This window comes from Euphorbia lathyris, chromosome 5 (genome assembly GCF_963576675.1).
Source record: "Euphorbia lathyris chromosome 5, ddEupLath1.1, whole genome shotgun sequence".
NCBI lineage: Eukaryota > Viridiplantae > Streptophyta > Magnoliopsida > Malpighiales > Euphorbiaceae > Euphorbia > Euphorbia lathyris.
The window spans coordinates 57,962,176-57,989,984 of record NC_088914.1 but is presented as its reverse complement, the minus strand read 5'-3'; the positions used below and the strand labels follow the sequence as shown (position 1 = coordinate 57,989,984).

Here is a 27,809-nt window from a genome sequence, read left to right as displayed (position 1 = left end):
ATGGGTTGCTACGTCTGGACTTATTCCTTTCAGTATTTCATTTGGGGTGGCAAATGCCGACTCACATTGGACCAGCACCTCGGCAATGGCTTTCTTCGTTTCTTCGGGGAGGCCCGTCGCTATTCGCACATTTTTGTCGCTTGAGATGGCGAATAGTTCCGTTTCTCCCAATGCTTCCGCTGGCAACTTCTCCTCTACCCTATCTTCCTCGTCTGGCTTTGGTTCAAGTGCCAATCTATAGGCCTGTTGAGATACAAGTTGATCACCTTCAACTATGACTCGCCCTTGGTGTGTTGGTAAATGTAATGTTAAATGCTTCATTGAGATGAGCGACTCCGTTTCTGACAGGAATGGGCGTCCCAGAATTATGTTGTAGGCCAATGGGAGATCAACAATTGCGAATTCTAAATCACCTCGCCATTTTAGCTTTTTATCGCCCATTTCTGCCTCCAACACCACCTGTCCACTTGTTTGAGAGGATTGACCCCCAAAACCTGTTACATCCATGAATGTATGTTCCACTCGCTCGTCATTAATTCCCAACTTGTTGAATGCAGTCCGAGTAATAACATTACAAGAACTGCCAGTATCAATAAGGACCCGCTTGACGTCCCATCCTTCTACAGCCATTATAATCACCAAAGCATCCGCATGCGGCTCCGTGATTCGCGCGAATGAGTAATTGAGGGCATCCCCCCTATGAGTGTTGCTTTTTCGCTGTTCACGGCGAGCTCTTTTTGTTGGAGGCTCATATATCCCGCCGGCTATCACGTTTATCACTCCTTTTTTCTGCTTCTTTTCGGGCCTTGCCTCTTCTTCATGTGGTAACTTTGCTTTCTCGTCACTAGTCTCCTTTCGTACAAATTGATTCAGCTTGCCCCTTTCGATCAGCCTTTCAATCTCCTTCTTCAATTCATAGCAATCGTTCGTGTCGTGGCCGTTCAATCTGTGGAACCTGCAATATTTGTTAGGATGTCGCCCCAAACTGGTTCGACCTTTTACCTTGGGGAACCGCACATCCTTCTTCAGGGGGCTCTTTTCGATCCAAAGTAACACCTCCTGGCGAGTCGTGTTTAATGGTGTCTGATATCCGCCACTTTGAAAGGGGCAATCGCCTCTTCGAACAAAATTACTTTTGGACTGGGTCTGGCGCCGATTGTCCGAAGTGGATCTAGCGGAATCTCTTTCTCGCCGGGTTTGAGCCCTATGTTCCCTGTTGACATCATCCACTTCCATGAATTCCTTTGCTATTTTCATGAGTTCGGCCACTGTGCGCGGCTTGTTGCGGATGATTTCCTCCCGCATACTCCAATCTGTGGTTCCATCTGCCATGATGTTGCGGATGCTCACGATATCCGGGTTTTGCAATCGCACTAGAATATCGTTGAATGCGACAACAAATTCCCTTAGGGAATTATAGTTCCTCTGTTTGATCTCCTTCAGCTGCCTATCCGTCACATCCGCTGCTTTACAGCCCACAAATTTCGCATAGAAATCCCGACTATATTGATGCCAATTGTGAATAGATTCTGCGGGTAAAGATCGAAACCAATCAGATGCGGCTCCGCCCAAAGTTGTCGAGAATAACCTGCAAATGATGCTTTCACTCGCTCCTGCAACATCCATTGGTTCTCTGTAGTTCCTGACATGAGCCTCAGGATCAGAATTTGGATCCCCATAGTATTTAGGTATCGCGGGCGCTTTGATTCTGTGATCTGGAATGAATTCCCACAACGAAGGGGCAAAAGGTGAATCGCTCTGGACCTCTGCTCTCGGCCTAGGCGAGTACCCCATTCGCTCCATCATGCTTCGTAATTGATCTTCTAAGTCAATATCGGGTATTCGCCGGACTTCTTCCATCCGCTGCTGGTGAATTCTGGGTGGTATCCACCCGCCCATCGGTGTTGAGACGTGTGCCTGTTGGGGGACTAACCGCTGTCCCGTTATAGGATCAAAGTTCCATGTGTGCTCTCGCCCAGGAGTCATCAACTCCGAATGTCTGTGAGGAAAAGGTTCCACTTGATGTAGCGGAAGAGTGCCTTGCACTCCTGGCAACGGTTGGGATGACTGCCAGGTCGGATGTATCGTCGTAATGAGATCTGGGTGCGAGTAGTTGCTCGGGTGGCTGTGTGGGTTTGTGCGACTACTCTGGCCCACTTGATTTGGCGCCTGAGATGGCTGCGGGAGGGCCGATATGACAGGGATAGTCGGTGATTGTGTTGAGATAACCACAGGTTCTTGAGGAGCAGCCGCCACGGCGGTATTGTGTTCGGCGAGGGTAGTTAGTAAATTAATCATTCGATCTCCAGCCGCATGGCTCATGTTCGAAGCCAAGACTTGTCCTGCCATCTGCACGAAATCACTATTGGACATTTCCATCTCAGTTTGCACTTGGACTTCCAATAAGGGACTCAATTGTCCCGAAGGACCCGATGAGCTAGGCACCACAGGCTGTGTACTTGCAGGTTGCGAATTCGCAATCCGTGGTCCCCTGGAGTTCATACTGGTTGATCTAGTGGTAACGTCGGTCGTTCGTGATGGTTCTGACATGTTCTTCGCGTACCTTTAACCAAATGTTGGTAAAAAAGTCCACGCTCACCGCACCAATGATAACTTGCCGGATCCGATTTGATATTCTCTGCCAGAGTTACCTGCAAAACAGAACCGGAGACAGGATCTCCGGGAAAACTCTCCGAAGATCAAGTTAGTTTTTGTAAGAAGGTTGGTAATTTGACAATAGTATTGCGAGGAAAATTGTGAGCGTACCTTTTTCCCTCGTTCTTAAGGCCTTTTATAGGTGTTTTTTAGGTAACCGCCGAGGGCGGTTACTCCTTAGTGGGCTACGTTCTGAGGGCGGTTCCCCCTTTTTAGGCCATGGCAACGAACGTGGTTCTGAGTGGGAGTCTTGATGTTCCGTTTAGGAATTCGGGGCGGTTACTCGCTTCACCCGTTTCCGCTTATTCGGGTCCCATTCGGGGCGGTTACTCGCTGCGTCCGCTTCCTTTATTCGGGTCCCATCCGATCTTAGACCATAGGTCTAAGTATGGGCTGGGCCTGCGAAATGAATATGACCCGGTTTAGCCTCGCGGGTCATCAAAAACATAACGTATGTTCTAAAGTTTGTAGTTTGTGTTCCAAAAATTAAGTATAATATTCTAAAAAAATCAGTAGATATTTGGATCGTTTTTTCATTTGTTCCAAAAATATAATTTATAACTCATGTTCGAAAAAACATAACGCATGTTCTAAAAAACATAACGTATGTTCTAAAAAATATGTCGTACGTTCTAAACTTCATAGTTCGTGTTTTAAAAGTTAAAATATATATTGTTTCAAAAAAAAAAGTTAAATTATATGTTATAACGTATGTTTAAAAAAATATATTTTCTTATATAACATAAATTACAAAATATAAAGGAATTAAATAAATAAGAAATTGGAGCATGTTCTTGAATTTTTTCTATTAATAATTCATTATTATGCACATTTCTTTTTTTTATAATGTTCTAAAAAAATCAGTAGATATCTGGATCGTTTTTTCATTTGTTCTATAATATAATTTATAATTCATGTTCGAAAAAACATAACACGTGTTCTAAAAAACATAACGTATGTTCTAAAAAATATGTCGTACGTTCTAAACTTCATAGTTCGTGTTTTAAAAGTTAAAATATACGTTATAACGTATGTTTTAAAAAAAATATTTTCTTATATAACATAAATTACAAAAATATAAATGAATTAAATAAATAAGAAATTAGAGCATATTCTTGGATTTTTTTTCTATTAATAATTCATTATTATTATTATGCACATTTCTTTTTTTTTTCTATTAAGAATTCATTATTATGCACATTTCTTTTTTTTCTATTAATAATTCATTATTATGCATATTTAATCGATATTAATAAGTGCATGCGTCAAATACTAAACAATGGAAGCATCCTACCAAAAAAAAAAAAAAAACAATGGAAGCTAAAAGGACCGTGGTATATTAAGCAGCGCGCGATATTATAAACAAAAAAAGCAATTGGCTTAGTGGTAAGTAATATGGAGTGTAGATGAAGAGGCACAGGTTCAATTCCCCTAGGTAGCAGTGTTTTTTATTTTATTTTCCTACTCAAAACTACGTAGTTTTGGGTAGAAAAAATTAAAAAAAACATTGCTGCTTAGGGGGTTGAACCTAAGACTCTATGTTTACACTCCACACAACTTACGACTGAGCCAATTGCTTTCCTTATAATTTATGTCGCGCGCTGATAAATATACTATTGCCCTTGTAGCTTCTATTGTTTAATTTTGATGCATGCTCTTATTAATATTGATTAAATGTGCATAGTAATAAATTATTAATAGAAAAAAAAATTGCATAATAATGAATTATTAATAAAAAGAAAATGTCCATAATAATGAATTATTAATAGAAAAAAATCCAAAAACATGCTCCAATTTCTTATTTATTTAATTCCTTTATATTTTTGTAATTTATGTTATATAAGAAAATATATTTTTTTTAAACATACGTTAGAACATATATTTTAACTTTTAAAATACGAACTATGAAGTTTAGAACGTACGACATATTTTTTAGAACATACGTTATGTTTTTTAGAACACGTGTCCAATTTCTTATTTATTTAATTCCTTTATATTTTTGTAATTTATGTTATATAAGAAAATATATTTTTTTTTAAACATACGTTAGAACATATATTTTAACTTTTAAAATACGAACTATGAAGTTTAGAACGTACGACATATTTTTTAGAACATACGTTATGTTTTTTAGAACACGTGTTATGTTTTTTCGAACATGAGTTATAAATTATATTATAGAACAAATGAAAAAACGATCTAGATATCTACTGATTTTTTAGAACATTATACTTAATTTTTAGAACACAAACTATATATTTTTTAAAACATACGTTATAACATATATTTTAACTTTTAAAACACGAACTATGAAGTTAGAACGTACGACATATTTTTTAGAACATACGTTATGTTTTTTAGAACACGTGTTATGTTTTTTCGAACATGAATTATAAATTATATTATAGAACAAGTGAAAAAACGATACAGATATCTACTGCTTTTTTTAGAAAATTATACTTAATTTTTGGAACACAAACTATAAACTTTAGAATATATGTTATGTTTTTTAGAACATACGTTATGTTATTTAGAATGTAAGTTTTTTTTTTAACAAAAAAATAGCCCATATATTTACTATTTTTTTAAAACATTATCTTAATTTTTAGAACACAAATTATAAAGTTTAGAACATATGTAACAATATTTAGAACATCGCCCTTAACAATTTAAAACATAAATTACAAAAATATAGAGGAATTAAATAAATAAGAAATTAAAGCATGTTCTTGGTTTTTTTTTCTATTAATAATTAATTATTATGCACATTTGTTTTTTTCTATTAATAATTATTATGCGAATTTAATCAATATTAATAAGTGCATGCATCAAATATTAAACAATAGAAGCTACAAAGGCATTGGTATATTAATCAGCGCGCGGTAAAATACATAAGGGAAGCAAATGGTTCAGTGGTAAGTAGTGTGGAGTGTAAGTGAGGAGGTCATGGTTCGAACCTCATGAACATCAGTGTTCTTTTTATTAAATTTGACACCCAAAACTATGTAGTTTTGGGTGGTTCTCACCTAGGGGAGGGTTCTCACTTGATCCCTCCCCTATATATATATATTACTTGTATTTCTTTATTAAGGTCCTTGTTTGGTACTTCAACTCTAGACCTCGATGTTTTAGGATCCGCCATATTTATCTAGGCTGGCATGTGTATAAAGATTAATGATGTTTGTTGATATAAGCCTTAAAAAGCAACAATTGATATAGAATAGAAAGATGGTGATATATAAGCAATTGGATTACAATACTTAAATTAATCGAATCACTTGTTTGGTAGTGACTTAACTTATTCCTTAAGAGATGCATCCTTCATTTTCTTGTATTCACCGTCATTATCAAAATGGTTACATTAAATAGAGAATTATTATAAATCAAATTTGGAACAACATAAAATTAAAATTGTTAAGAAAAACAAAGATGTGTTTTAATCTGGGAAAGGGATTACATTTCAAGAAGGGAAAGTTCTCTCGTGTCCACAAAGAGAGTGACGATGAAGAAGAAGAGAAAGGTTTGCTTTCGAAAGAAATAAAAAGATGGAACAAACAACAACAAATTCCATCAACAAACTGCATTCATAAATTATCTTCTTCCAATTCCAATTCCAATTGATCATTATGTATATGTATATATGTTTGTTTTTAATTATATTTCACAGTAATAATCCTATGAATTGCTGTAGGGAGGGAAGGAGAATATGCCAGAGCATAATTGACTGCTCATCACTGCATGTAATGTTCATGTTTGTGTGCTTTTTGTTTTGTGTTTTTTACTGATTTCAATCATTAATTTTAAAGGACTAAGGTTTATAATTGGAATAAGTTACAAAAATACTCCTAACGTTTACAATCAAGAGCAATTTTACACTTAACATCTAAAATTATGCAATTTTTCTCCTAACATCGGCAGCCAATAGCAATTTTACCCTTGTCAAATTGAGAAATAATTCATCAAACTATCTTCGCGGTCATTAATTTTGTCATCTAGACTTCACATGTGAGTCATTTTACAACTCATTAGTAACACATCATAAACATATGATTTGAAAAAAATTGAATTTTTTTTTCAAATTTAAAATATATTGTCTACTGTACGAGTTGGAAAAAAAAATTCAAAATATTTCGTCAATATAAATATCAATCTTCAATTCTATTATTAAACTATAGAAAATATACAATAATTTTTAACAAGTTGACATGTAATTGGTGCAAAATAAGAAATAAAATATCTGTAACAATTTTTTTTTGAAATCAGAAATACTACCTTTCTAATATATAGAAAAATAAAACATGTTTAAAATCAATTTTAATAGTATAATTTAATTTTAAATATCTAATTCTGATTTTCATGTAAAAAAAAGGAAAAATTACACAGAAGTTCATCTTTTAACAACTATTTACAATTATGTCAAGTTATAATTTTGAATTACATAAAATTAGTACTTTTAATATATATTTTAAGGATTAGAAGTCTATAATATATTTTTTAGGGTTTATAATTTATAAATTGAAGTGTAGAATTTTTAAACTATGATATAAAATCATAATACATAGAAAATAATAACATATTAAGAATTAAATTTTGTAATATGATTTAGTTGTAATTTTGTATTGTATTTCACCTAAAAAAATTCATAATGTTTTATCTAGCCCGGCCCGGCCCAACTTCTTAGTGGGTTGGGCTTGAGAATTCCTCAACTTGGCATGCTACGCTATATATTATATTTATTTATAAAATTATTTTGACAAGTGAGGTGGACAATGTTATTGACAGGAACGTTCACATGATTGCTAAAACCCATAATCACTATTCAGGAAAGTGTATAGTCAATTCTGCATAATTGCTCAAACTCAGGCTCCTTCTAGAAAAAGAATCGGAGATTTTTTATATGTTGAAAAAATGTATAGAGATATAGGTGTAGGAATTTACAACCTATAAGTGTAAGTAATTGGATTAAATAAAGAGTTACCATATTTATCAATTAAAGCTAGTTTGAGTGGTTAAGAATTCCAAGTTGCTTAAACTACATATTGAGCTCTAGTCCTAAAATACATAAAAGAAAATTTAAGTGAAAGATGACTCACTTAAAAAGTGTCAGACAAGTTTCGAATCGTGAAATCCGACAAACTATATCTAAAAAAAGTTACAACAAATAGTAAAAGTATGGAACGCAGAGCTCTATATTTGTCCCATGAAAAGAGGTATATATATAGAAAGTATTTGGTTTTGAACTATCTTTATTTCTTATGGGTGTGGGGCGAATTATGGTGAGAGGTCTAACGGGAGAGAGGGAAGTAAGGAGGGATAACATTGAACAGAACCGTATGTCATGGTCCAATTCGTCAAGTGTAATTCGGATGCATCAATCTTCACTGATGCAAGTTCCTTTGGTACTGGAGCTGTAATGCGTGATTAGAAGGATCAGTTCATTGGAGAGCTCAGCTCTCATATTCAGGGGATTGTCTCGGCTAAAATGGCAAAGGCTCTAGCTCAAGGTTTCAGCAGGGTTGAGTTCGAGATTGACGCGAATGAAGTGGTAGATAATATAAAAAAGAAACAACGAGATCTTTCTCGGTATGGAGCAGTCATAGACGAAATTAGGATTTTTATATTTCACCACCTAGATTGTTCGGTGGCATTTATTCCAAGATTAGCAAATTGCGCAGCACATGTTTTGGCACGTAATGTTCGTTCGTATACTAATTCTTTCATTTCTATTTTTCTCGATAATATCCTAATTCGGATTTGTCTATTCTTTGATTAACAAAGTTACGGTTTTCTTAAAAATATATATATATTTAGTTCGACATATCTTTATTTCTTATGGGCTTGTGCAAATTGGATCTCACGTTTGTGAACATATATAATTATTGTCATTCTAAGTTGTTTTTTTTTAATCACATTCTAAGTTGTTGATTGTGAATTAGGTTGGTTCTCAAAAATTAAATAACAAAAAAAAGAACTAAAGAAACTATTGAAAACGTCTAAATCGTTTAATTAATAATAATTAAAAAAGAATCCACAATCAGTGGAAGTGGATGGTTATATATATATATTTGAGCTAACTTTCACAATATTCAATCAATTATTAGATACACAAACGAACTGGTGATACTGATACCCAGCCATACAAGTGTCATTTGTGTTGGTTTTATTTTAGGGACAATTACAAAACTAGCACCTTTTTGGGGGTTAGTTTTCATTTCTAACACACTTTCAAAATCTCACCAAAACTAACACATTTCATTAACTAATTTCCAACCTTACCCTCATCTCTAACACTCCGCTCCCGCTCTTCAATATTCGAACTTCCATCACTCTAACCTAACACCCCTCTATTCATCTCTCTAACTTTCCGGCGATTCATTGGCCGATTCTGTACATTTCATCCGGCGAATCTCTGTTACTTGGAGTTGACATGGCGAGAACACAAAGCTCAGACAACGAATCGAACTCAGAAGGAAGAACGAAAAAGAGGGTAAATAACTTGACTTTACATTTGCGTTTCTCTCTTCTATTGCATGTACATTTGTTGTGTTTGAGAAGGAACATTTCGTTTCGTTTCGTTTACTGCTTCTGGTGTTAGGGTTTTTTCTGGGTTCGTCTGGTGTTAGGAAGTCATTCGGTTTGGTTGAAATTCGTCGATGTGTATGTTCATCGGCAACCTAATTGTAGATAGCACATATTCATAGACAGCCTAATGGCCGATAGAACATCCATAACGACGATATACTGCCGCTATAATATTCATATCGTCGATCAGTTTGCCGATAGAACGTTCATATCGTCGTTATAATGCCGATAGAACATTCATATCGACGTTATATTGCCGATAGAACATTAATATCGACGTTATATTGCCGATAGAACATTCATATCGACGTTATATTGCCGATAACTCTCTTATTCTAGCATACGCTAGCTCATTCTAGGTCAACGTTATAATTAGCTTGATTTTATGTTCTCTGATGATATGTCTACAACATTTTTCAGCATGATCGTGTAGACAAGAGGAAGAGAGATGAGCATGCCTCTCCGTCGAAGAAGAAAGCCAAGAAGAAACCTGCATATAAATACAAAAAAGCATTTGGAACGGAAAGCGTCATCACGGTTAGGTGTAACCTACAAGCAGCAGAACAGATAAAGGGGTTGTTAACATCAGACCAACTAAATCTATTTAGGAAGAGTTGCTTCGGCCAGTACTTGGAAATGACCAATACAGTATTTGCAGGAGTCCTATGCCACACCGTTTTAACAAGGGAGATCATACGTGAAGACCTCAAACCCAGGGAGCTTTGCTTCAGAGTTAGAGGTGTTGAGTTAAGATTTGGGGATTGGGAGTTTGGACTCCTAAGTGGGTTACGGTTTGGGGACATGGAAGCATTTCTGGAAAGGTTCAGTGGGATAAAGAAGCCATATAGATTTAGGAATAAGTTTTTTCCAGGCATCCCTACACCATCCTATAAAGACGTGGAAACAATTATGCTGCAAACTGTTTGGAAGGATCAGTCTGACCAGGATGCAGTTTCATTTGCCATGTTGTATTTTGCCATTGGCTGTGTGTTGGATAACACTCGGGAAAAAAAAGTTCTTCGTTGGGTGTTGGAACTTGCTGAATTTCCAAGATTGTTTAACGAGTTCCCGTGGGGTGTTTGTGGCTGGGATGTGACCTACAGGTCTCTTGTTAATGGAATAGATGGTGGAAAAGACCGAATTGATCAATTGATCGCTTATAGGGAGAATTTAAGGATTAACCGTGTCTCATACAACCTATATGGTTTTGCATACGTATTTCAGGTATGATGTGTGTATATTCTGTATACTAGAAATGTTGGTCATAGGCATAAATAATGAATTGGACCTTTGTTGCAGGCTTGGTTGTTGGAAGTATGGGATGCCACCCGGACATGGTATGAGAAGAAAGGCACTCGCATCCCACGATGGCTACGATGGAAAAAGACCGCTATCGCTAAATTGCCCAAAGTCCTAACCATTTTTGAAGTAAGTTGACCAAGCATTGTGCCTATATGTGTCACTATTGTGCTATACATCTGACTGATTTGTTTATTTGTACATTTGTATTGTATTTTTAGTCGGGTGTAAAACCAAATGCCACAAAACTTACAGCTGAAGACACCGAGAAAGAAAGCTCATGGTATAATCATCTAGTAAACCATGTGGATGGTCTGCATTGTAATTATGACCATGTCTTTATCGATTTGGAAAAGGTGCAAGAGGAGGAAAAAGGGCAAGAGGCTGCAAAGGGGAAGGAGGTGGAAGAAGAGGGGAAAGAGGAGCAAGAGGATGAAGGTATGGAAAAGGAGGAACATGAGGGATTGGGTACATATGAAGGCGGATATGTTGATGTAGAGGATGGCAGTGAATCTGATACTGATAATGATGAAAATGCCTTCATTGTCTCACCTAGAGTACATGTCCAGAAGAAGAAACACTCTGGTATTGAACGAGTACTGAGGAGGATGTTTGATGAGCACGAGAAGAAGATGAATGCCAAGTTTGATGAGCAGGAGAAGATGATAACTGAACACTTTGGTCAGCAAGATAGGAAACTGAATACCCTTGTAAATAGATTGTCCGTTGTAGAACGTGATGTGCAGGAACTGAAGTCACAACGCGACGTTGATATGTATGATATGGGGATTGGAGGACAAGGTCTGGATGACCAAACTATTCAGGAGGAGAGGGAGAATAGAGAAACTGAGGAGAAGATAGACCAGGAGGAGAAGGAGAATAAAGATCAGGAGGAGAAGGAGAAGAAAGAGCAGGAGGAGAGGGCTAAGAAAGAACATATGGAAAGGGAGAAGAAGCAGCAGGAGGAGATGGAGAAGAAAGAGCAGGAGGAGAAGGAGAAGAAAGATCATGAGGAGAGGGCTAAAAAAGAACAGGATGAAAGGGAGAAGCAGCAAAAGGAGATGGAGAAGAAAGAGCAGGAGGAGAGGGAGAAGAAAGAGCAGGAGGAGAAGGAGAAGAAAGATCATGAGGAGAGGGCTAAGAAAGAACAGGAGGAAAGAGAGAAGAAAGATCAAGAGGAGAGGGCTAAGAAAGAACATGAGGAAAGGGAGAAGAAGAAGCAGGAGGAGATGGCTAAGAAAGAACAGGAGGAAAGAGAGAAGAAGCAGCAGGAGAGGGAAATTGTTATGCTGATTGATGTAAGTTTGTTTTTAACGTTTAAGGTGGTGCTTTTAACTGAATTCACAATGACATAATCTGTGTCTCTATTTGGTGTTTTAACAGGATGAGAGCCATGACGGCCATGATGCTGAGATCGATCATGGACAGCTTACTCTTCTGATTAACCAAGTTGTCCAATCGTCTTTTTCGGACGTCCCACTCTAGGCGCAACCTTTTTAGGAGGAAGCACCCGCCTAGGAGGATCACAAACTTTCCATTCAAACTGGTGGCCTAGTGGATGTATGGGTTCATGGTACGATAATCGTACAGTCTCATTTTTGTAGTATCGATGCACCCACGCATATGCATTCTCTAATCGATGCATGGATGCAATCTTACATACATGTCTGCATGGAAATTGTGACAGTTGCCATTTCCTACACGTGCATGTTCCCGCGCGCAGATTCACTATCCCACCCTTACCTCGATCGCCGATTTCAAAATTGTGTGCATCAATAGGCTTATATGAACACTGAACGGACTTATTGACATGTTTATGCATCTTCTCGTTATAAAATGTGGACAAATATGTCTCCCGTTCCCCTGCAAAAACATTTTCAATACGTGAGTACATAAGAACTATTACTATTATACCATGGACGAGGTCCTAATATCATACCTGCTTTTGTGCGCCTCTCATGAAACCATGCTTGGAGGATTGTCCTTATATACTCAACCAACAATGTGATCGGTAGACGTCTACCATCTCCCATTCTTGCGTTGAATGATTCGGATATGTTTGTCGTCATAATGTTATACCGACGTGCGCAGAAGTACGCACGTGTCCATTTCTCTCGACGAGCTTCCTCTAGATAGTCCGCTGCCCCCGGACTTATACTACGAAGTCTGGCGAATCTTTCCTGGAAATCAGAGGTCCGCCATGCTTTTACAACTTGCCAATACGCTATGTCTAACTTTTTCCCGCCCCCAAACTTAGCCTTCACATTCTGTTTCAAATGTTGAGCACAACTTCCATGTACCTCATTTGGATACACCATATTGACTGCATAATCAATGCTCTTGTTCCTATCTGATATTATGACGAGGTCTTCAACTTCACCAATACATTCTTTCAACCTGGTGAAGAAATAAGCCCATGATTCATTACATTCATTCGGCCCAATTCCGAATGCAAGAGGGTAAATTTGATTATTACCATCCTTTCCAACCGCAACATAAAGTACCCCGCCATACTTAACCTTTAAGTGTGTTCCATCTACACATATAACGGGGCGACTATGTGCCTTAAAACCCCGGATTGAAGCACCAATGGCCATGAAGAAGAATTTGAAATTATTTTCATCGTCAGTTTCAATATGTGTCACCGTACCTGGATTAACAAATTTCAGTGTCTCACAATAATCAGGTAACAACATGTACGATTCTTCAGGTGTACCACTCGCGCTATCTACCGCCCAACATCTTGCTCTCCAAGCTTGCATGTAAGATAGATTGATTGAAAATAATTTTTCAATCTCCCAAATGATGTGACTTGGACGGTACACCCGATTCTCCATATCTAACTTCTCACTAAGTATGATACCTGCTACTCGTTTCCCCGCTTGCCTGTGATGTGGCAATAGTTGTCCACCCCTATCACAAGTGTGACTGTCCATACTGTCAATTCTCCGAAGTATGAACATATCTGAACCGAGTATGACTCCACCTCTAGCCCGCCACTTGCATGTGTCAACATGCTTGCATCGGACCTCAAACAAGGACTTAGTTGATCTGTGCACCTTCCATTCGAACATATTATCAATTGAATATCTCCCAAGTGCATCTTGCAGTTCTCGTTTGCTTTTGAACATATCATGCGCCTTCAACCCATCACCCCCGGAAGATCCTGTACTTTTGATCGGAATGCCTACATCCTCTGGTACTTGTGGAACAAAATGAAATGGATCCGTTCTCCTCCTCATTCTTGTATCATCATCAATCTCATGCAAACTTGGTTGAACATTATCAATCGATGGTTCTGAAACGGATCTTTGGCGATGATCGTTATCATATACGTGATCATCATTGTCAAATCCATTATAGTCGTTATCGTATCCATGGTCATCGTTATCACATCCATTACCATATCCTTGATCATCCCCATGCACTACATTATCATACCCACAATTGTGATCCAATGTAATATCGTCTAGCCCAAGAGGAGATTGGGTATATGGATTTATGACATGTTTTGCCGGACCACGAGTCTCAATTTCTATGTTAGGCACACAATAACTTATTCTGGTTGCCTCTGCTTCAGCAACATTTGTTGGACTGAATTCACCAACAGTTGGTCGTCTTATATTAGTTGTTCTGTGTTTGTTTCTTTTTTTTGTTTATGTGTTTTGTGTTTGTTACTCTGTTTTTTTCGTTTTTTAATGTTTTATGTATTTCTTTCCTTTTTAATATATAATATAAAAATTATGCTTATGTTTTATGTGCTTTGTGTTTGAATTTTATGATTTAGAATGGAAAATCACACATCTCTGAATGTCGATATGAATCTTGTATCGACATTCATATCGACATTCATATCGACAGTATCGACAATAATCGACACTGTCGAGAAAATCGCAGATTGAAGTTCCAAATCAAATGCATCTTCTTACAATTGATGTCACTCATTTTAGGGTTTTGCACGAACAGGAATAGTATGAATAGACGACAACAACGATATACATTGGGTTTCAAAGAAACAAACCGATACATCAACAATGAATAGGACGAAGCTTTAAATATTGTAAATTCATGAAAAACTTACATGATTGTGTATAAAAATCTTGAAGCACACACTGTGGGTTGGATTGATTGTTGATCGTTAGCTGTAAATTGATCCCGTTCTTTAGAGATAGAGAGAGAGCGCGCGGGACGAAAAGAGAAAAATGGGGAGAAGACAACGTTATTAAAAGGTTAGAGATGAGGGTAAGGTTGGAAATTAGTTAATGAAATGTGTTAGTTTTGGTGAGATTTTGAAAGTGTGTTAGAAATGAAAACTAACCCCCAAAAAGGTGCTAGTTTTGTAATTGTCCCAAAGATAAACTGGAAAAGAAAATAGAGTAAACAAACATCTCTAAACTTATTTGGTAAAACTTAGCTAATTGATAATAGCTATTTATGTAAAATGATAAATAAGAACATTAGTATTTTATAATAATTATTTTGTATTTTTATAATTCATATTCTTAATCACTTTCTAAAAAAGGTCATATGTATATGCTATAATTTAAGTTTTTATAATACATAAAAATATATTTAAACAATAAAATTATTCTTAGATTTTTGTTAATAAAAATGAAAGCTTCATCTATAGTAATAAATGTTTGGATAAAAAAAGTTTAAACTTAGTATATTGGATATTATATAATATGTACCAATTAATTTATAATTTAACATTTTACTAAAATAAAAACCTAATATTTTTTTCAAAGTTTCCAATAATATTCATTAGTTTAACTGTTAATTTTGATCCATATAATTTTGAATAGAAATATAATTTTTTAAGGGAAAAGTACAAAAATAAATTTTGTAGTTATATTCGTTCAATCATAAACTATGCGATTTAAAAATTTAAAAACAGGTACCTTGTGTTACGTTCCGTTAGCAAACACAGTCCAAACTGACTAACAGTGTTACAAAAAGTCAAAAGCAGATAGTTGTGTCCTTTGACTTTTGATTTTTTTTAACACTGTTGGTCAATTTGGACTTTGTTTCTCTAACGGAACATAACACAAAGTACCCGTTTGTAAATTTTTAAACCATATAGTTTATGATTGAAAACGAATGTAACCACAATGTTTATTTTTGTACTTTTCGCTTTTAAAAACATAATAGTAAATTTAGTTTTATTAATTGGCATTTACCACTAAAATGTAACTAGATGAATATGTTTATCATGTTATTGGTTTATTTTTTTAGTAGGAACAAAACAACATTTGTTTGAGTAAAGGGTGGTAGTTAGGGATAAAAATGTCATTTGAAAGAGATGGAGCAATAAGCTAATTGAAAAGCCTCCTAAAACTAACATTTTTAAAATTAGAGGCTTGAGCCTAAAAAGCTATTTTAAACATCTTTTCACCAAACACCAATATTAGAAATTTGCTAACCAAAACCTTTAAAAATGATCAAAACTTCTCATTTTAGCTTAAACAACTCTTTCCCAAACATGACCAAAATATTACTAAAAGTACATTGGTAATATAAAACGACATATAATAAAAAATGGAGAGAGGACTAAGTATTAGGGTAACGTTACATTATGTTATGTTACATTACGTTACATTACGTTATGTTACGTTACATCACGTCATGTTACGTTATGTTACCTCATGTTACATCACGTGTTATTGGTTGGTCAATTAATCAATTGAATCATTAGGGATTTTTTTACCAATCAATCAATTTAATTATAATTATTTAATTATCTTGAACGATCGATTTGATTGATTAAAATACCGATTGTTTCGATCCACGGATAATTAATTATTCAATTTTCATTTATTTACAAAGTAAAATAGAATAATAAAAAACTTTTAAAACACAATAATTATAAAAAAAAAGTACCTCCGTAACCTAGCCGCGTGAGGTTGTCTCTTCCGAGTAAGAGAGTGAGCGGCGCCGAGCAACACCTGCTACCATCGGCGTTGTTGTGTGTCGTTTCTTGTGAGACTGTGTGAGTAGCGTCCTGTGTGACGATTTCTGTGAGAGGCGCAGAGGCAATTTCGGAAGCTAGCAGCAGAGACGGACTGGTGGGTGTGGCAAGTATGGAAGGAGCGGTAGAAGAAATGGCGAAGCTTGAGCTATCGCACGATGAAGTTGACGGATTCGATCTCCTAGCAAAGGCGAAGGAAGGATTGTCCAACTCGAACGGCTTGGCAATGGTAGGCAAATTTCTTACTGACAAACCAGTTAACTTCATTGCAATGAAATTACGTCTTTCTGAACTATGGAGGCCGGGGAGGGGAATCGCAATAGCTTATATCAATCCCAATTTATTCATTTTCGAATTTTTCCATGAGATTGATAGAAACAGGGTAGTAGTCGGAGGTCCCTGGTCGTTTGACAATAACATGCTCGTACTGGCAGACTGGAAGGTTGGGTTGTTACTTGAACATGTCAATCTGGATTTTATGGATATCTGGGTGCAGATTCACGACCTGCCTGTGGGCTGTATGTCTGAAGGGATTGGGAAGCAGTTCGGCAATTTTATAGGGAAATTTCTGGAGTATGACCCCAACAACAACATCGGAATTAGAAGACAGTATATGAGGATCAGAGTGGCAATTGATACTCGGTTACCATTGAAGAGATGCAAGAAGATTCGAAAGACAGAATCAGATTGGTCCTTTATCCGGATAAAATATGAGAGGTTGTGTAATTTTTGCTACATTTGTGGGTTACTCGGGCACACGGACAGATTCTGTGAGAAACTATTTAATGTACCAGCCGCAGATATTAAGAGGGAATGGGGAGAATGGCTCAGAGCCACAGTCCGGCGTGGCAACGACACCGGGTCTAGGTGGTTGCGAGAATCTAGTTTTGGGAGTGGAATGAGCAACAGCAACCAGCGTAATGAGATATGGAGAGCACAGAACAAGGAGGGTAGCTCGAATCCGTCTCTATCAATGATACAGGGAGTGACAGAGCAGGAGGTGAATACGGGATTAGATGAGGATGAGGAGATGGAGTTCCTGGATGATAGAAAGCGAAGGCGTGCAGAAACAGGAAAAGACAAAGTTCACCTAGAACATATCCCAACATCTACTGTGACTCAAGCAGCTGATTCTTCTAATACTGTAGTGGATCAATCGGCGGCTCCGAACTCTGAAATGGCGAGACCTGGGGAGCAGGTCCGCCAAGGGACATGATCTGACTTAGCTGGAACTGTCGGGGTCTGGGCAACCCCCGGGCGGTTCGGTCACTTGGTGAGCTTATCAAGGCTCATAGTCCACCGATAGTGTTTCTCATTGAGACACTTACCAACAAAGCGCGTATGGAGATGTTACGAAACAAGTTTAAGTATGAAGGGTGTTTCACTGTGGAAGCAAGAGGGCACAGTGGGGGACTGGCAATGCTGTGGAAGAAAAAGGATTTGTTAAGTATCCAATCTTTCACTGACCATCATATTGAAGCCGTTGTGCATGATAATACTGATGGAGATTGGCGACTAATTGGTTTTTACGGTCAGGCTGAACGTAATAGGCACAAAGAATCCTAGAATTTGATTCGAGATATCGCAGGGGGCTCAACACTTCCTTGGGTCATTTTGGGAGACTTCAATTGCATTCTAGATCCGAAAGAGAAGCTAGGAGGGTCTACTTATCCTCAAGTTCTGATCCGCCAGTTTGCAGAGATGATTAACACGTGTTCCTTAACGGATTTACGTATGAGAGGGAGTCAGTACACGTGGGAAAGAGGAAAGGGGACTCAATCGTGGGTGAAGGAAAAATTGGATAGAGCTTTGGGGTCGACGACATGGTGTAATCGATTCCGACATTACAAACTTTCAAACCTGGTCGCTTCCTACTCAGATCACTCCCCAATTCTATTGGAAGTGTGCGACACTCCCCAATTCCATTGGAAGTGTGCGAACAGGTTCAAACTCGACCTAAAGGGCGGTTTCGGTTCGAAAGAGCCTGGAACCGGGAGGCAGGTTTTGATGAGATGGTGGCTGGTATATGGGGATAGAACTGTAATTTGGTTGTTCCGCTCAGGCTTCAGGCCTGCTGTTCGGTTATGGAGGATTGGGGGCGATAGTTCCGGGCTCGGTTCACGCAGCAGATTGCTCGGTGCAAGCATGTGTTGCATCAACTAAGGGATCGAACCGACAATGAATCAGTCACAAATTACCTCCAAGCAAGAAGAAAATTGAATGAAGTTCTTGAACAAGAGGAGCTGTATTGGCGACAGAGGGCTAAGGTGTTTTGGTTGACCGAGGGTGACCTAAATTCCAAGTTCTTCCATGCGAGTGTAAATGCTAGAAAACATGTAAATTTGATTTCCTGTCTAGAAGATGAGGATGGGTCAGAAGTACAGGGTAGAGCAGAGATGGGGGAGGTGGTCCAGAAGTACTTTGCAAAGCTGTTTATTGGGAATGAGAACTCTCAGTACTCAGCAATCACAGGGTTGGAGGTTTCAGTTATAGATGCGATGAACGAGGGATTAACCGCGGACTTCACGCATGAGGAGTTCACAGTAGCGATAAATCAAATGCACCCGGACAAGTCGCCTGGGCCGGACGGGCTCAGTTCAGGTTTTTTCCAATACTATTGGAACCTTATTGGTGTTGATATTTACCGTGCTTGCTCTGCTTGGATTGAATTAGGGAAATTTCCTGACCATTTAAATGATACCCTTATTACCTTAATTCCTAAGTGCGAGAATCCTAGGAAAATGACCGATTTGAGACCAATTTCTCTATGCAATGTTTTATACAAGCTTATTGCCAAAGTGCTTGCCAACAGGCTAAAGGCTATCTTGCCTGACATCATTTCTGAAAGCCAATCAGCTTTTGTCCCTGGACGATCCCTAATTGATAGTGTGCAGGTGGCTTTTGAAACCATTCATTATATGAAAAGGAGAAATAGGGGTAACAAAGGGACAGTTGCTTTAAAGATTGATATTAGCAAGGCCTATGACAGGGTAGATTGGGGCTTTCTAAAGGAAACCATGATTCAAATGGGCTTTTATGCCAAATGGGTAAAGTGGATTATGCTCTGTATTAGTACTGTTGAATACTCCTTTGTTGTCAATCAGGATATTGTGGGCTCACTTAAACCAGGGAGGGATCTGAGACAAGGGGACCCACTGTCACCTTATCTTTTTCTGTTTTGCGCAGAGGTCCTCTCACAGATTATAAACAGAGCAGAATTGGAAGGATCAATTACAGGCTGTCGTGTCTGCCCAAGGGCGCCAAGTGTCACACACTTGTTCTTTGCTGACGACAGTTTCTTGTTCTTTAGTGCCACTGAAGAGGAATGCAAGAGGATTCAGGAAATACTGGCTGAATATGAGCAGGCTTCAGGACAGGCTGTCAACCTGAGCAAATCTGGGATATTATTTAGTTCTAATGTGCCTGAGGAGATGAGAAGGAATATAAGACAGGCCCTACAAGTGCATGCACCTCTAGATACTGGAAGATATCTGGGTTTACCGTCACTCATTGGTAGATCAAAGAGGTCAATTTTTGGCTTCCTGAAGGAACGAATGGCAAAACGTCTAAATAATTGGACTTTTAGGTTCCTATCAAATGCTGGGAAGGAGGTACTATTAAAGTCAGTTGCTCAGGCCCTCCCAACCTTCTATATGAGTACTTTTCTGCTTCCCAAATCTACCTGTGATGAGCTGCAGAAAATGATAAACTCTTTCTGGTGGGGTAAAGAGGAGAACGGAAGTTGTCGAATTCACTGGTTCAGCTGGCAGAGGCTCTGTAGGAGTAAGGAAGGTGGAGGCCTCGGATTCCGAGACCTTAGGGAGTTTAATCTGGCGTTACTAGGGAAGCAAGGGTGGAAGTTAATTGATAATCCTCACACTATGGTTAGTCGAATGTTCAAAGCTAAATATTTTGCTAGAGGATCTTTCCTGTCCTCCAAATTGGGCACTAATCCCAGTTTTGTTTGGAGAAGTGTTTGGAGCTCAATTGACTTGTTGAAGAAAGGATTGAGATGGAGTATTAGAAGTGGAGATTTGGTTTCAATCTGGCGCGATCAATGGATTTGGGACGAGAATGGGATGTGTGCAAGTACTGGGGAAACTAGCACGGCTAATGAGCCAAAAGTGAAGGATTTGTTTATCCCCGGTACAAGGTTTTGGGATAGAGGCAAATTACATGCCTGGTTTCCGGTAGCGACGGCTGAACTAATTAGCAAAATGGTGATTCCAGCCACAAGTAGGGAGGATTGCCTTGTCTGGCATCACACAAACGATGGGGTATACACATCGAAGTCAGGGTACAGACTACAGGCCAGGGAAAGGGAGAGAGAGGGGGTGTTGGAGGGATGGAAGCACTTATGGAAGTTGAGGCTACCGCCAAAAATCAAACTCTTTGCTTGGAAGCTAGTTGCTGGTGCAATTCCACTTAGAACTAGACTAGCGGAGCGTAGAATAGAAATCCCGCTTTCTTGTTTAATGTGCTCGATTGAGATGGAGTATGGCTGGAATTTGTTTTCAGGTTGTGCTTTTGCTAGAAAGTGCTGGTCGGCGGCTAATGTGGCACCCCCGGGTCAGGAATGGGATAGGGTGGAAGATTGGATTCTGGATGTATGTAAAGGTCCCGATGAGTCCGTTATACAGAGGAGCATGGTAGTGCTGTGGGCAATCTGGACTGCGCGAAATGATATGTTGTGGAAGCAGAGCCACAAAAGCGCGGAGGAGATAACTATGTGGGCTCTACGTTTTAATGAGGAGTGGATGGAGGCCCAGGCACACAAGAAAGTGGAGGAGGGGAGGAGATTTCAAACTAACGTGTTTGTTCCATCTTATGCAGGTACACGAGTGGCTGTTACTGATATTAATAGCAGCCCCAGGAACAGGCATGAGCAACACAACTCCCGAAGGTGCCAGACGAATCCATACCAGCAAATTGCAAGTGGTTCTAATGCGGAATTCGGCAGTTCAGAGGCACCGAGACGGGGACGAGATACAGGCGGTAGAAATCCTCTTGGTGTCGTCAGGAATAACCATGGCCCCTTAAACGTGGCTGTAATTGTGATGGTGAGAAGACAGACCACGCGAGCCAGCAGCAGGTCTGAGGCAACCGATACCAGATACGCAGCAGAGACAATCCCAGAAATTCCAGAATCTTTAGCCGCTGGTGCTGCGCGACATCAACGAGATGAGAGGAGCCTTGAACCTTCAGCAACACAAGGCGACAGACAAGTCGAGAGCCGCAATCAGCCACGAAATATTGAGAAATGGAGAAAACCGGCAAGTGGAGTTTACAAATGCAACATCGATGCCGCCCTGTTCGCAGAAAACAACTCGTATGGAGGCGGAGCGATTCTACGTGACAGCAATGAATACTTTATGTCGGGGTTCAGCCTACACAGCAACGGGCTACCATCACCAAAGCTGGAAGAAGCAATGATTCTTTATGCCAGTATGAGATGGGCGTGTGAAGCGACGCCCTTGAGCATCATTTTTGAAACTGACGCCAAGACAGTAGTGGATAGCATCACTTCATCCAAGAGAGACCTCACTGAATTTGGGTCGGTAATTAATGAGATCAAGCTTCTTCTTAGTATTCACAGTAGATGTTCTGTGGTCTTTGTTCCAAGGTTAGCAAACGGTGCGGCTCACACGCTTGCACGAAACGCCCGTTTCTACGCTAATTCTTTTATTCATTCTTTGATTCCTGTATTCATTGAGGACATCCTAATTCGGGATGCTTCTCCTTTTATTGAATAAAGTGTTTTTTCCCTCAAAAAAAATAGAATAATAAAAAGGGTTAATTACAAAAAAACTACCCTGTGGTTTGGCCGATTTGCGATGTGGTACCTATGGTATTTTTTGTTACAAACAGGTACTCGTGGTTGTCACCGTTAGCAAAATCAAGGAGACGGTCAGAATTCTGTTAAAAAGCTGACGTGGCACAGGGGTAATTTCGGAAATTTGATTTTTTATTTCTCTCTCTCTCACCCCTTCTCTCTTCTCCATCGATCTCTTGTTCTTCGTCTTCTCCTTGATCTCTTCTTCTCCATCTTCTCCTTTCTTCTTCTTCTTCTTCTCCTTTCTTTTCTTTTCTTCTTTCTTTTCTTCTTCTCCTTTCTTTTCTTTTCTTCTTCTTCCTCCTCTCTTCTTCTTCTTCTCCTCTTTTTTTTTAATTTCTGGAATTCTAGAATTTCTGAAATTCTAGAATTTCTGGAATTCCAGAATTCTAAAAATTCTGGAAATTCCAGAAAATTCCAGAATTCCTAAAATTCCAGAATTCTGGAATTTACCAGAAATTAAAAACAAAAAAAGAAGAAGATGGGGAAGAAGAGAAGAAAGGAAGAAGAAGAAATGAGGAAGAAGAAGAAAAAGAAAAAGAGATGGGGAAAAAGAGAAGAAAGGAAGAAGAAGAAATGGGGAAGAAGAAGAAGAAAAAGAAAAAGAAATGGGGAAGAAGAGAAGAAAGGAAGAAGAAGAATAAGGAAGATGAAGGAGAAGTGGATGGTGAAATGGATATTGAAGAGAGAAGAAGAAAAGAAGAGAGAGAGAGAGAGAAAATCGATACTGAGGAAGAAGAAGAGGAGCGGAGGAGAGAGAGAAAAGTCAAAAAAATTGTTTCCGAAAATACCCCTGCGATTTAACAGTCAAACTGCCGTTTCCGCTATTTTGCTAACGATGTCAACCACGAGTACCTGTTTGTAACAAAAAATACCACAGGTATCACATCGCAAATCGGCCAAACCACATGGTAGTTTTTTGTAATTAACCCTAATAAAAATTAGAGAGGTGAAATAGACAATAATAAACTAAAAGGTTTTGGGGCCGAATTGAAATTCAAATAAATTAGAGGGGTAATTGAAATGTAGAGGGATCAAATTGAATTGAACTTAAGCAATTGAGATCTAATTAAAACGTGGAGGGGCATAATTAAAGGAATTAAGAACTGACAGAGTTAAATTGAAATGTAATGTGAGAGGGTCAATTTGGGAGTCTGGGATCCAATCAAATTAATTAAAATAGTTGGGATGTGATTGAAAATGTGAAATGACTTAATTTTTACGGATTGGAATCAACGAGGTCGAATTAGGACAATTAGAAATTCTCGATGGTCAATTTGCAGTGATTAAAAAATTGAGGAGTTAATTTTTTAATGATAAAACAATTACTACGATTTTCATCATCAAAAACAAAAAACATAATTAATACTAAAATCTGGTGGTAATTAATTTTTATTTTCTACATATTTAGTTATATGCGTAAAACATGTTACATTTTATGGGGATTTTATATTAGGAGCCGGGAGTTCCAACTCACACAAAAGGCCCTCCATTCACCTTGTGACACATGTACTCCATTTTTAATTTAAAAAAATTCAACCCAATTAATATCAGTTAAAACACTTTTGCAGGAAAAAGAACTCAAGCTCTTCACGATCTCCACTTTTCATATTCATGGCGGCCGCCGTTCTCCAGTTTTTCGTCTTCCGTTTATCTACCTCTGTTGTGTTCTCCAAATGAATCAATCAACCCTTACCAGTCTCTAATTACAGAACTCAAAGAAATTGTGTATGCTTTTCTTAAAATTTCATCAACAGATATACCCTCCTTTTCCAACTCAACCATCTACAATTCATTCCAAGCCAAGTCTCCCACAACACACACATAAATAAATTAAATTAGCTTCCTCCATAAATAAATTAAAATCATTAGGTTCCTCCATATGTCCAATTTGCAACCACCAGACTGCAGATATGAAATTTTTCGATTCTAACAAGAGACTATCATATTATTATTGATAAGAACCTCTGCATTACTAGAAAACCAGGTTCTCTCTTGGAAATAAGAGACTTCAAATGATTACTTGATTCCGACAGTGAAGATCGGTTGATTCCGGCAGTGAAGATAAGTGGAGGCGATGGGTATGGCTAGCGGAGATTGCTGGAGACGGAGATAAATGGTATTTATTGGGTTGAATTTTTTTTAATTAAAAATGGAGTACATATGTCACAAGGTGAATGGAAGGTGTTTTGTGTGAGTTGGAACTCCCGGCTCCTAATATAAAATCCCCATTTTATGAGGGTTAAATTAAACAAATTTTTTATAGTTTTAAATTTATATCCATTCTAACCAAAATTTTCTATCCAAATACAAATGTTTATGAAATTAATTCAAATTACATTAACTTTCAAAATTCATATTTTTCATTTCCTAGAAAAAAGTTTATTACGAGAGAGAAAATGAATTAGAGCAAAATAATTGTGTAATAAATTATACGGTTTTGATATATGCAGCCCTTAGGGCTGCATATAAGCATTAAATACAAAAAAAAATATTCTTTTGTATTTTCAAGATGTATATTTATTATTGCATTGTAGTTCTAAATACACCAAAAATCATTTAATGCAATCATAAATTCTTTTATATTTTCTATATCTGCATTAATTTTTTGTTTTTTATTTTTTGAAAAGATATCTGCATTTATTATTTCGACATGTTATTTGTAACTGTGTTAGTAACAGAATAAAAGTTACAAAGAACTCGTCGAAATAACACAGTTACGAATAACCTGTCGAAATGATAATGTTTAAGTCTGACAGATAAAAATTACACACAAAAAACTGCATACAACCCGTCAAAATACAATTAACTGCTTTATTTTATTGACGAACTTCTTTGGAATATCTGATGTGATAGTCAAATAACTGTCAAATCAGTAAGTTCAAATTTTCTGTTGTGTAAGGATAAAATTGAATTTACTTGACATTGTTAGGGGTAAAATTGCACAAATTCATAGTTAGGAGTAAATTTGCACTTTTTAGAAAACGTTAGAAGTTCAATGTATAATAAATGCAGATATCTTTTCAAAAAATATTATCATTTCGACAGGTTATTCGTAACTGTGTTATTTCGACGAGTTATTTGTAACTTTTATTCTGTTACTAACACAATTACAAATAACATGTCGAAATAATAAATGCAGATATCTTTTCAAAAAATAAAAAATAAAAAATTAATGCAGATATAGAAAATATAAAAGAATTTATGATTGCATTAAATGATTTTTGGTGTATTTAGAACTTCAATGCAATAATAAATATATATCTTGAAAATACAAAAAATATTCTTTTGTATTTAATGCTTATATGCAGCCCTAAGGGCTGCATATATCAAAACCATATTAAATTAATTGAAAAAAATCTCTACTTAATGTACACATTTTTCTAGGTACCCATAGATAGTGATAACAGATAGCGAAATTCTGGTCAACGTCCGTCCCTGTGGGGGGCGTCGTTGGGTTCGACGGGGGGAAGCTCCGATGCCAAAGTCAGTAAGATGATTCAAGGAAACAAACTGAATTGACAAAGGTTGTAAGAATGTGTACCTCGATAGCCTAGGGGATCGGGCTATATATAGCTAGGAAGTTGTAACCTTCAGGTAACTAGAAAGTCTCCATTAATGCTTCATTAATGGCGGTTACGAGTTATCCTTAACCTGGCGGTTTAGCTAATTAATAACTCATTAATGATCTTTTATGGCCGAGTCGACGGCCAGCCGTTATAGAGGCGAATGGAGAGATTCGCCTTATAGGTCCGCCAGCAGATCTCTTGGAGCTGATCCGCGGAGATCCGCCAGCCAGCTTCCCCTTGGAGATCACTACGTGCCGTACTTTGAGGTGAATATCCCTTTTGGTCCTCAGGATAATATCTCGATGTTATCAGAAGCCCCCCCAAAATGCCCTTAAAGTCCTTTAGGGCTTTTGGACTTCCGCGCGCCGTCATAAACACTTGCATTAATAAGCACACTGTTCAATGCCATTGGACGATCGACACGTGTAGTGGACACACTGTTCCAGGAAGGAGAAAACTCTCTTCTTCTTCTTCTTACGCTTTCTCTTTCTTCCTCATTTCTTCATTTTTCTCCTGCGCTCGAAGCTTTTCCTGGGATTTCTTCAGAGTTTCACACCAAGCTTCCGATTTCTCATGTAAGTTCATTTTCTTTCGCTTAACTTTTTCCTGGATGTTTAGAAGTTCGTCTTCGTCTTCTAGATCAACTTCGAAACTTTTTAATTCAACCTCCCCTCCTGAAATAGAAGTCGATTTTAGTTGGACTACTTCGTCATCGGAGAACTCTTCTTCTTCCGAGGGCACGATTAACTCTGATTTAGCTGGGTTTAGTAACTCGGCGCGTAATCATTATCAAACTTGTTCCACTAGGAACCCGACTCTTTTTCCTTCTGTCTCCGGCGCCGTTCCGGCCGGTGCATCTAGGTGGTTTCCGGGGACAATGGCCTCTTCTTCAATTCCTCCTAAGAAAAAAATCCCCGAGCGGAGTCTACTCCATCTCGTATGAACGCCGCGGATCTAGTGGATCTGGCGAATCGCTTCCCCTGGATCAAGAACTATGAAACTCAGCTTGCCGCATCTCATCAACGTCCTTCCTGTCCACCTAGCGGCTTCCTTACAGTATACTGTAGTCACGTGGAGAGAGGATTCCGACTTCCTCTTCCAAAGATGATGGTGGACATCCTCTCCTACTTTGACATCACGGTTAGCCAGCTACATCCCAACTGCTGGTTGGATATCGCTTTAGACTGCTACCTCGCCTCAAATTTAGGAGTAGTATATATGGGTCGTATCTTTAGAGCTTTTCACAAACCATCAAAACGAAAGTCTGAGTCCTATCTTTCGTTCGCCAAATTCGGAGTGTATTCGCCCTTTAGTGACAAAATGTCCAATGTTCATTGCTGGGATGAGAGATTCTTCCACGTGAAGATAAAAGATGGCGAACCACTGGGTTTTCCTTCATTTTGGAATCCCAGGCCGTTGCATATGGCGGGCGATATGCGAATTTTAACGGATAGTGATGAGAAGGTGGCGGAGCTCATGATGCAGATCAAGGTGGATGCATGGACATATGCGGATGCCTTAGCTTTCATGATGAGTGATATTCCATTGATTCGCCGGGAAGGGGATCAATTCATTTACTCAAAGATTACGCAATTTGACCAAGGTACCTTTCATTTCTTCGTGAACTTTGATTACTTTAATGTTTTCCTTGGCAGGGGTTTATCTAAGGCCAATCACGCTCTTGCAGAGAAGCGTAAGAAGTTTCTGGAGGCTGAAGCACGCAAGAAAGATCAAGCGGCGAATCCTCAAGCGGATACTGGAAAACGTCCTGCAGAAACAGTGGTTGAGCCGCCACTAAAGAGGAGGAAGCCTAACACCACTGGAGGTCTTAAGCTTATGGCGGATGCCCTGAGGTCCGCCAAGCCTGCTGGGGAGATTGCACAGGTAGGTTACCTTTGATCCT

The 27,809-nt window shown here is 38.3% G+C and overlaps 1 long non-coding RNA gene across 1 annotated transcript; it reads left to right on the top strand.

Annotated features, from left to right (window-relative positions):
- The first annotated feature begins 10,329 nt into the window (after positions 1 to 10,329).
- LOC136229508 (uncharacterized) lies at positions 10,330 to 10,778 on the top strand. The gene is made up of 3 exons (XR_010689146.1): positions 10,330 to 10,461; positions 10,537 to 10,665; positions 10,758 to 10,778. It is a non-coding gene; the product is annotated as an uncharacterized lncRNA (long non-coding RNA).
- Positions 10,779 to 27,809: the final 17,031 nt, after the last annotated feature.